Consider the following 10,831-nt stretch of genomic DNA (forward strand, 5'->3'; position numbering starts at 1 on the left):
AGGGCCTCCAGTATGCTGGACAAGTAATCTTCCAACTGAGCCACATCTCCAGACTCTGTTGCCATGTTCGTAGGGCATTTACTAGTCCTTTGCCGCTCATATCTATTAAAAAGGGAAAGGAAGGGTAGACCAGAAGGCCCAGTATCTTTCTTTGTTTTTGTTTTTGAGACAGAGTTTCTCTATTATGTAGCTCTTGATAGCCTTGAACTCCCTATGTAGACCAGGCTGGCCTTGAACGCTCGGAGATCCACCCGCCTCTGCCTCTGTGCTGGGGTTAAAGGCGTGCGCCACCACCATGCTCAGCTCTGGCAGCTCCCTTATCCCAACCATCACCTCCTTCCTCCTCGAGGCCATTTAGCTCCGGCAGCATATGTGTTTACTTCGCAATGTGCCACCCTTCTAAGCCCTTCTGGAGTCTCTAAAATTATCCCTGACATTTCAGAAGAATCCTTTACATTTTTATTTCTCATCACATCCATGAAGCACTTGTCAGCTCCACAGAGTCCATCACTTCTCCCACCCCTCCCCCAAAAGGGTACGGATTACTTCCGCTACTTCCCGGCATTGAGTCCGGAGAGGTGAGCTGACTTATCCGACCGAACAGCTGGTTGGCAGTGTGGCACAGCAAACCCCCCCCACCCCCCCACCCCCGCACACACCCCCAGTCCTGAGACTTTCCCCCTTACTTTTAGCAACAAAATGAATTCGCGCTTTTGTTACACAAGACAGAAATGTTTAGGTCACTTTTATAATTATTGTGTGTGCAGTGCGTTTGAGTGCCGGCATGCCACACCATGTGTGTGGGGCCGGAGCCTAGCTTTTGGGAGTCGGCTCTGTCCTTCCACTGTGGCTTTGGGAGGACGCAGAACTAAGGTCAGTGTGCAGCAAGCGCTTCTACCCACTGAGCGCCTTGCCAACCCAGGTGACAGAAATGAACTAAAACTTGAATAGGCAATTGACTAGTCACGGGGCACGTATGTAATCCCAGCACCCAGCAGGCTGAGGCAAGAGGATCATGAGTCCAATGCCGTATGAGCTACACAGCAAGCCCCATCTCAGAAATACACACATATATAGAACGAACGGCAATCGACTTGTTTGTGTAATTTAAAGTCCAAGGAGGCCATGGATTTCAGCGCAAAGAGGGAGGAGCTGCAAGGTTGCTCTTGGGTTGTCCTCTCTCTGTCTCTTACATCCACTCTTTACCATATCGGCTTTATTTTATTCTAAGGCAGAGCCTCATGTAGGCAGGTGTTGAATTCACTATGTAGCTGAGTACAGTCCTGAACTTCCGATACCCCTATCTGTACTTCCCAAGCGCAGGGATTACAGGCATATACCACCACACCGGGTTTATTCTGTGCTAGGGAACAAACCCAGGGCCTTGTGCGTGCTAGGCAAGTGCTCTACTGACTGAGCCACACCTCCATCTCCTTGGTTCTATTTTTAAGCAACCTCTACATCCGTCATGGCAAGGTAACTGCCAGCTGTCAAATCTAACCGGACTTGAGCCTCACTGGTCCTGATTGGCCTGATCTGGTCATGTGCCCACCCTTCTGAGAACCAATCACGGGGAATCAGGGAACAGGCTGGAACCAGAGGACAGGAGGGAAGGTTAACAGTGACTCCTCTCAAGGACAGATGGGTTCTGTTATCAGAAAAGGGAATGAATGCTGGGTGACCCCTTCTCCCACGAAAAAAGGCGTTTGCCCCACTTACAATGTTCCTGAAGCTTGCCCTCTTTTTGGGCAAAGGCCGCCCTTAAACCTTTACCCCTCGCCCCCTTTAACTGGACTTTGGTGTCCACGTTGTGCCTCCTGGATTCAAGCTCCCTGGGTCTAATGGAAACTGTGTCAGGATTCCTGGGTCATAGAGAATCCGAGTGGCTTCAGCATTGGGGCTGAAGTCTGGGGAGACACTGCACTTGGATTTCCATCTTCAGGAAGAGTTCCCCGGATGGGAGGAAAACTGTCGGTAGCAGCCATCTCCGAGTGGTGGGGTCATGGGCAATCAGGATTGTGCTTTTTTTCTTCCTCGTCATATTTTCCACCACGAGAAAGAGACAGAAGTGGCCACAACATAAAGGAAATAAAGTGGTACGAACAGCCAGGGCTGGGCAATGGGACACCAGGACCCATGGTCTCTCGTAGTTCCTCGCTCCTTAAGGCAGGGACCACGATGTCAGAGCTGGTCATTGCTCCCTGTGAGCTAGAGTATCCGCACCGGGGAGCACCACAAACATCGCTCATTGCCTTCCCACAAAGCCAAGTCTCTGGTTGCTAACCTGGTCTAAACCTATATGGCAATCTCACTGCCCCGGCTTGGGATTGGTTTAGGCGGGGCCATGTGATCCGCTTCTGGCCAATGAAATGAGAGAGCAAATGGGTGGAGGGTGGTTTCTTTTCAAACGAGACAACTGGTGGTTCCAAGTCACTGTTCTCGGGGTCTTGCAGCCCTGTGTTTGGGAATACAGTACCTAGCAGAGAAAGGTGCTCAGGCAAAGGCATCAGAGACCCTTGGAAGTTGGTGAACGGCTGCCCGCACCACCTTGCGATTTGCTTGTTAAATCCAAGGAATTACATGTTCCTTATGTTGAAGCTAATTTGAGCCGTGCTCTCCTATTACATCATCGTAGCCAACCCAAGCGTCTGTTGAAGGCACTGCACATGCAAACTGGCCAAACAGCCATCAGCACCCGTGAGTGGGCAGCAGAGGGTGGGCAGCAGCACCTGCCGCGGGGTTTCTCTGATAGTCCTTGGAGGACTGTTGGCTGATCGGAAGCCATCCCAGTTCTAGAAGGATTCGCTAACACCAGATGCCCTAAGCCAGAGGAGCAGCTTGCCTTACTGTCTGAAGTCAAGGCGGATCACGTGGGCTAGAAATCGTCCTGCATTATCGCACCTGATAATGCATTATCGCATTATCGTCCTGCATTATTGGGCTGAGACCACTCAATGGGTAAGAATGCTTTCTGCTCTTACAGAAGACCCCAGAGCAGTTCCCAGCACCCACACTGGGTGGCTCACTGCCTGTAACTCCAGCTCTAAGGGATCCCACGCCGCCTTCTGGCCTCTGAGGGCACTTGCACTCACACATGCACAAATGGACACACACACACACACACACACACACACACACACACACACACATACACACAACTCAAAGACAAACAGGCTGGGAATAGTTAAAAGCAGTGACTGCTCTTGCAGACAACCTGAGTTCAATACCCAGCATGCCCGTCAGGCAGTTCACAACCATCTACAACTTCACCTCCACCTCCAGGGGATCTTATGCTCTCTGGACTTCCCTGGCACTTGCCCAGACGTGGTACACACAGACACCGTGCACGTGAACTTACGCAGGTATGCGCACCTGTGAAGTTAAATTTAAAAAGAACAACATGGCAGAACACCTAGACTGTGTCGTTTCGCGGGTGCTATTCCTGAGAGTCTACTATTAGCCTATAAGATTAAGCCAAGTGCCAAACCAAATGAGTTTCAGAGGTCATAGTTTGCTCGCCTGCAAACTGGGGGATTAAGATGAGGATTCTCTCATATCGAGGCTCAGAAAGAGCTCTGTGAAGCATAAAGCCAGGGGAAGGTCATCAGCGCTCTGCAGCCAAACACACAGCAGTTACACCTCTCCACAGTCTAAATTTAGGACACTTGTGACCCCAACTCTTAGTCTACTGTTTATACATAACCTTGTTACACTTCTTACGCTTTGGAGACTCAACTTTTTTTTTTTCATCCGTACCCAGTGGGAAGACCTTGTTCCGACTGTGCATGGAGGGTAAAATAACCGTCTTAGAAAAGAGTGACGTACTGCATTATTTCACCCGGTTTCCTGTCCAGGGTCAGCCAAGAAGCAGCGTTGACGCCATAGTGAATGTTGGTGCACTGCTGCCCTCTGCTGGTCATGTCCCCGGCCCCTGGACCACAGGCACTTCAAGGGGGAGGGACTTGTCTGAGGGCACAGAGCTATCCTGGACAGAGGGGACAGTATGTTGACTCAGGGGCTACTGAGTAAAGAGAGAAAAAAGGACCGGAAACTCGTGTGTTATAGCTTCTCAGGCTCTCGGAGTTTTCCAAACAGTCTGGGATCTCTCTCTCTCTCTCTCCCCCCACCTCCTCCTTTGCCACTTGTGATGGTAAGTGTTAATTGTCAACCTGACAGAATCTAGACTCACCTGGAAGAGATGTATTTGCGCACATCCCGGGGGTTGGGGGAGGAGGAGGCTCTTGATCTGGCTCCCTGACGTGGGAACACTCTCCGGCTGTGGGTGGCACCTATTCCCAGGGCCGGGCTCATGGTCCATGTAAAGGGAGAGGGAGCTGGGCACGTTCACTCTTCTGGCTCTGCTTTCTGAGTGTGGATGCGGTGTGACCAGCTGCCACAAGCTCCTGTGGCCTTGACTTCCTCTGTCGCTGTGGACTTCAGCTTCTAATTGTGATCCAGGATAAACCCTCTCTCCCTTGAGTTGCTTTTGTTAGAGAAAAGGACACCCCCTCCCCTTTCTGGCATTCTTTTCATTTTACTTACACTACATTAGCTGCCTGTGGACCAGAGGCCCTAAGCTCTGTTGAGTGTCAGGTGCTTATTTATCAGGGATCTTTTTGTAAGGTAGGCTAAGAAAACAAAGCTCAGAGAGGTTAAGACACATGTCTGGGGTCCATCAGTCAATAAACACAGATGCCTGACTTGAACTCTCAAGTTCAGCCCCCAGAGTAAACATTCTACCACCAAAATACAAAAATGAAGCAAGCCATTATGGTGACTTGTATTGAAAATATTATACAAGAACTGGTTGAGATAGCTCAATGACTACAGGCACATGCCAGCAAGCCCAAAGACCTAGTTCAATCCCTAGATCCCCATATGGTGGGGGCAGAGAAATGGCACCCACAAATTATTCTCTGACCTCTACTTGCACACTACAGCACACAGGCACACACCCGCGTGCACTCATGTGAATAAATGTAGTAATTTTTTAAAATGAAGAAAGATCAGCCTGGTCTATATAGCAAGTTCTAGGACAGCCAGGGCTAGATAGGTAGACCCTGTAAATAAAGTAAAGAAAATGAAAAAGCCGGTGGTGGCGGCGGCGGCGGCGGCGGCGGCGGCGGCGGCGGCGGCGGCGGCGGCGGGCGGCGCACGCCTTTAATCCCAGCACTCGGGAGGCAGAAACAGGTGGATCTTTGTGAGTTCGAGGCTAGCCTGGTCTACAGAGCGCGATCCAGGAAAGGCGCAAAGCTACACAGAGAAACCCTGTCTTGAAAAACCAAAAAAAAAAAAAAAAGAAAATGAAGAAAAAAATACTATTTAAATTAGTGTGTGTGTTGAATGCCTAAATGCCCAAAATGGTATCTGCTGGGCAAACTGTGATGATGCAACAGTGGAGGGAGGTCTCTAGAACACCTACTGTGTGCTGGTGGCATTATGGTGCAGCAAATTCTCTTGGATTTTTTTTACCCCCAAAGAATTGAAAACCTGCCCTCAGACAAGCCCTTGCAAGAGAGAACTGGCCTAGAGCAGCGCCATGCCCAATGACCCAAAGATGGAGCCAGTGCTCTTAAACACTGAGCCATCTTTCCAACTCCCTCATTCATATTCACGATGGAGCAGCCATGACCAGCCCACTAGCCAGCCAATGGTCTGACTCTCCTGGGTGGAGCCCTTCCTTGGTCTAATGAGCCACAGCTAAGGACACAAAGGACATTTGATTTCAGATTGAAGCTGGAAAGGGAAGCACTGTTCTTTTGCTGTGAAGAGATAGCGTGACCAAGTCAACTCATTAAAAAAAAAAAAAAGAAGAAAGCATTTAATTAGAGGCTCGCTTACAGTTTCAGAGGCTTAGTCCATTATCATGGACTCCCCATGGAGGGGAGCGTGGTGGAAGGCAGGCAGACATGGTGCTGGAGAAGTAGCTGAGAGCTACACCACCACCGGTCCACAGGAGCTTAAATATAGAATTCCCATATGGTCCAGCAATTCCTCTGGGAGCTATTTATACCCAGGAGAATTAAAAGCCGGAGCTGGGTGTGTGGACCCACACCTGTCATCCCAGCACTCAGGAGGCAGAGACAGGACTGCCCCAAGTTCAAAGCCGGCCTGGGCTACACAGTGAGGCCAAGGTAGACTACAGAGTGAGACCTTGTCTTAAAACAAAATAGTTAGGCTGGGCGGCGGCGGCGGCGGCGGCGGCGGCGGCGGCGGCGGCGGCGGCAGCAGCAGCAGCAGCAGCAGCAGCAGCGGCGCACGCCTTTAATCCCACTCGGGAGGCAGAGCCAGGAGGATCTCTGTCAGTTCGAGGCCAGCCTGGGCTGCAGAGCAAGATCCAGGACACACACACACACACACACACACACACACACACACACACACACACACAGAGGCATGGTGGCTCCTACTTGTCATCTCAGCATTTACCAGGCTGAGACAGGAGGGTCAGGAGCCAAGGCCAGCTTGCCTAGGAGGAAAGATCCTGATAACAAAAGAGTCAGAGAGAGAGAGAGAGAGAGAGAGAGAGAGAGAGAGAGAGAGAGAGAGAGAGAGAGAGAGAGCGCTAAGACATATACTTGCCTTTCCACCACGTGACACCTCCCGCCACATTTTGACGCAGCAGAAGGCCCTAAGGAGACGCCAAGCAGATGTCAGCACCATGCTCTAGGACTTCTTTTCTTTATCAATTGCCTGATCGGGGTATTTTTATCTATTGCAACAGTAACAGCCTAAGACAGGTGTTGGCAATGGTTGCATAACAAAGTACGTGTACTTAGTGCTGCTGAACTGGATGCTTGAACAATAATTCAAGGCAAGGTGGCTCAGTGGGTAAAGGAGTCTGCTACCAAGCCTGATGACCTGCATTTGTCCCCCAGGACCCATATGGCAGAAGGAAATAAAGAACTCCCACAAGCTGTCCTATGACCTCTACACACAGGCAATGACACACATCTACACACACCCATAAAAATAAATTCAAGCTTCACATGGGGCACGTGCCTAGAATTCCAGCAGTTGGGAGGCAGGACCTCAGAGGATCACAATTTTGAGGTTATCCTCAGTTTCATAGGGAGTTTGAGGGTAGGCCAAGCTACTTGAGATCCTGTCTGAAATTTAAATAAAAAGAAAAACTAGGCGTGGTGATATATTGTGTACCCTAATAAACTTGCCTGAGGATCGGAGGACAGAGCCAGCCACAAGATTAGACATAGAGGTCAGGCAGTGGTGGCACACAGCCTTAAACCTATCACTCGGGAGGCAGGGATCCATCTGGATCTCTGTGAGTTCAAGGCCACACTGGAAACAGAGCCAGGCAGTGGTGGCACATGACTTTAATCCCAGTACTGGGAAGCACACACGCCTTTAATCCTAGGGAGTGATGGCAGGGCGGAGAAAGGTCTATAAGGTGTGAGGAAACAGGAACTAAAGCAGTTCAGCTGAGACCCTTTTGGGTGAAGACTCAGAGGATTTCAGTCAGAGGATTCGTGGAGTTTGTGAGGTAATAGGTGGTGGCTGTGGCCTGCTCTGCTTCTCTGATCTTTCAGCTTTGACCCCAACATCTGGTACCAGGTTTTTATTATAAGACCATCTAAGATTCGAACAACAACTAGGCATGGAGGCACACACCTTTAATCCCAGCACTCAGGAGGCAGGGGCAGGCGGATCTCTGTGAGTTCAAGGCCAGCCTGGTCTACACAGGGGTTCCAGGACAGCCAGGGGCTGTATAGACAGAAATAGAGTCAGCCTTCTGCTCCTGTGTCTTGGGACCCTGCTTGCAGCTTCAGGAGCCACCATTGATGCCCATCTTACACTGATGGCACCAATGGTTACAAGTCCTAAGAGACGCTCAACCCTTTGGCCAGCAATGATGGGTTGTATTGGGGTAAGGCCCAAACCTGTCACATGCACAGCCACGCAGACGGTTGAGATAGCAAATTCATGGTCTCCGGTTTTCACCACCACCCTGGAATTCTTGTTTTTCCTGCTGGCTCTTTCGCCCTGGTCACCATAGCAACAACTTTGAATTTTCTGCATTGTTCTCCCACCACTGAACCCTGGCTCTTCCCCTTCCCTTGTGGTGGTATTGTGTTCCCCGAAATATTGTGCACGCTAATAAACTTATCTGGGGTCAGAGAACAGAACAGCCACAACATTAAACATAGAGGTTAGGCAGTGGTAGCACACGCCTTTAATCCTAGCATTCCAGAGGCAGAGATCTACCTGGATCTCTGTGTGTTCAAGGATACAGTCAAACACGGTGACTCTCGCCTTTAACCCCAGAAAGTGAGCCTTTAATTCCAGGGAGTGATGGCAGAAAGCAGAAAGGTACATAAGGCGTGAGGACCAGAAACTAGAAGCTTTTAGCTGGTTAAGCATTCAGGCTTTCGAGAAGCAGTTCAGCTGAGACTCATTTGGATGAGGACTCAGAGGTTTCCAGTCTGAGGAAATAGGATCAGTTGAGGAATTGGCAAGGTGAGGTTAGCTGTGGCTTGTTCTGTTTCTCTGATCTTCCAGCGTTGACCCCAATACCTGGCTCCGGGTTTGTTTTCATTGATAAGAACTTTTAAGATTCCTGCTGCTACAATGGGACCGCCTTCCCCTTCATCACTGACCTGTTAACACACTCTCCTCTTCCTCTCTCCCAACTGACAGAGGCAGTTGCGCTGTCCCATAGAAGCTTCTATATCTTCACTGTCTAAAGGTGCGGGGGGGAGAGGGGGAGGGACCGCACTAGGCACATGTGGCTAGTGTAATTGGATGCTTCAATTTTTTTTATTTTATTTAAATTAATTTTAAAAAACAGCTGCTTGTGGGAGAGGCTTGGAGCTGGGGGTGGGGAGCCTATTTATTTATTTAGGGAAAAGCGTGTTTAAATTCAGAGTGTCCTCCTAACCTCTGCCGCCACGGAGCAGCAGGCTCTAATTCCCCTGGAGTAGGGGATGAGGGAGAGGGAAGGCCAAGAGGGCAGAGGGTGCCACTACCAGGTGCCACGGAGCCACGGAGCCACTACCAGGTGCCACGGAGCCACTACCAGGTGCCACGGAGCCACGGAGCCACTACCAGGTGCCACGGAGCCACGGAGCCACGGGGAGGGGAAAGTCCCTCTTGGCATTGTTTGCACAACCACGGTGAACTGTGCCGGAAGAGGACACACCTAAGGACAGAGAGAGGCTCTCGTCATTGATGCAAAGCCACGACAGCGTCCACAGGAACAAAGAACCTGAGCGGGGAGGAGGAAGACTCCAACACTAGCCAGGGAGGGATGCGCCAGAGATGACGTCACTGGTGAGCGCCTGCGAAGGAGGACCAGGTAGATTTCCTCCTTGGTGCCAAACGCAAGCAATCGAAAGAGAAGGAAACCCGTCTGGTGTAGCCGATCCGGTTTGCTTCCGGTGGCTCCAGCCCCGTTTCCTACAGCTAAACATCTCAAACCGGATGAGTTCAAGGACCACAGTCCCCATCTCTGCCATGTCCACACCATTTGGCTGGCCAGTGTTTCCCAGACTCTACTGGAAGAAAATTCTTCCTCCTCAGATGCTGGATGCTTGGGTCCATAGAACTCCTGTAGGTTTTTTGTTTTTTTTTTAAACTCTTTGGGAGCCTGCCACCTCCAGCTCCCAAATAAATACATGGAGACCGACTCTTACTTATGAATGCCCAGCCTTAGCTTGGCTTGTTTCTAGCCAGCTTTTCTAATTTAAATTGTCCCAGTTCGCTTTAACTACTTTTTGCCTCTGAGCCTTTTTTTTTTATCTTTCTTTATTGTGTATATCTCTCTTTCCTCCACAGATCCAGGGAGGCTACCACGCAGGGAGGACCCTAGAATGATTGTGGCTTATAGTAAGTTTTAGTTTTGCCCAATCACTGGGCAAGCTTTAGTGAAACATTTCACTATTAGGATAAGAATTTGTTCCGCCTCAAGCTGATGAAAGGATATGCCTGCTGTACTTTCAGGAGGGGAGGCTAAAATCTTTTTAGATTATGGATTAGCCTATAGAAAAATGTCTGCCATAAATCAAACAGTGAAGGGGAAGATGGATAGAAATCTCACTTACACAACTTAAGTAAAATATAGCTGTCTGAACAGATGAAAAAAATAAAATAAAATAAAGCCAGGTAACTTAATACAAACGGAAGGGCCTGTTTGTTTTAGATGTTAAGGTCTTCAGTCCCACAGTCTCTTGCAGGCTAAGATTCAACCAATTCTAATTTCAGTAACCACAACAGAACCAAAAATTGATCACAAATGTCTACTTTTCTAAAGAAACTAGCCTATCAGAAACCCCTGCAGAGAGCACCTCATCTAGAATGCACAGACAGGTTTGGCAGGACTTCTGCCTGCCTGCCAAATCTCACTTTCATCTGCTTCTTGGAAACTTCAGGAATGGGGCTTCTCAAATGTAGTCAGCCGGCCATCCACAGAGATGCCCTCTCCTGCTCTGGTCCCATGGGTTTGTAGAAAACTTCTCACCACTGCCTTCAGGGGGCGCCCTTGAGGCACCACCCACAGGTCTCACCTCCCTCTTGAGACTGCAGAAACTTTCTATGGTCTGTTAGTTCCCCAAGGCCCCGAGGTCAAACCCAGGTTCTGTATGGAAAGAGAAGCTCCCTTCTTTACTGAGTCACCAAGTGCCACCAAAGCAGGGCTTCCTGAGCCCCGGGAACTCTTGAGACTTCCATGACAATTGGTGGTCAGTGGCTGATGCTGCCCTCAGAGACTTGGTGCTTTATTTTTGTAAACCTCCCCTCTAGGTGGCATGATTATGGGCTAATCTCCCACAACACAAACATTTAAAAACAAAACAACAACAACAACAAAAAAATGTGA

At 49.6% G+C, this 10,831-nt stretch overlaps 1 protein-coding gene across 1 annotated transcript in view; it reads right to left on the minus strand.

Moving 5' to 3' along the window:
* The window catches only part of Ift81 (intraflagellar transport 81), an 84,729-nt gene extending 80,442 nt beyond the window's left edge, over positions 1-4,287 (minus strand). The window contains exon 1 of the mRNA XM_076559996.1: positions 4,190-4,287. The gene's annotated coding sequence lies outside the window, so the exon portion shown is untranslated. The remainder of the gene's footprint in view (positions 1-4,189) is intronic.
* Between the last annotated feature and the right edge of the window lie 6,544 nt (positions 4,288-10,831).

The sequence above is a fragment of the Peromyscus maniculatus genome, chromosome 23, assembly GCF_049852395.1.
Source record: "Peromyscus maniculatus bairdii isolate BWxNUB_F1_BW_parent chromosome 23, HU_Pman_BW_mat_3.1, whole genome shotgun sequence".
In the NCBI taxonomy this organism is placed as follows: domain Eukaryota; kingdom Metazoa; phylum Chordata; class Mammalia; order Rodentia; family Cricetidae; genus Peromyscus; species Peromyscus maniculatus.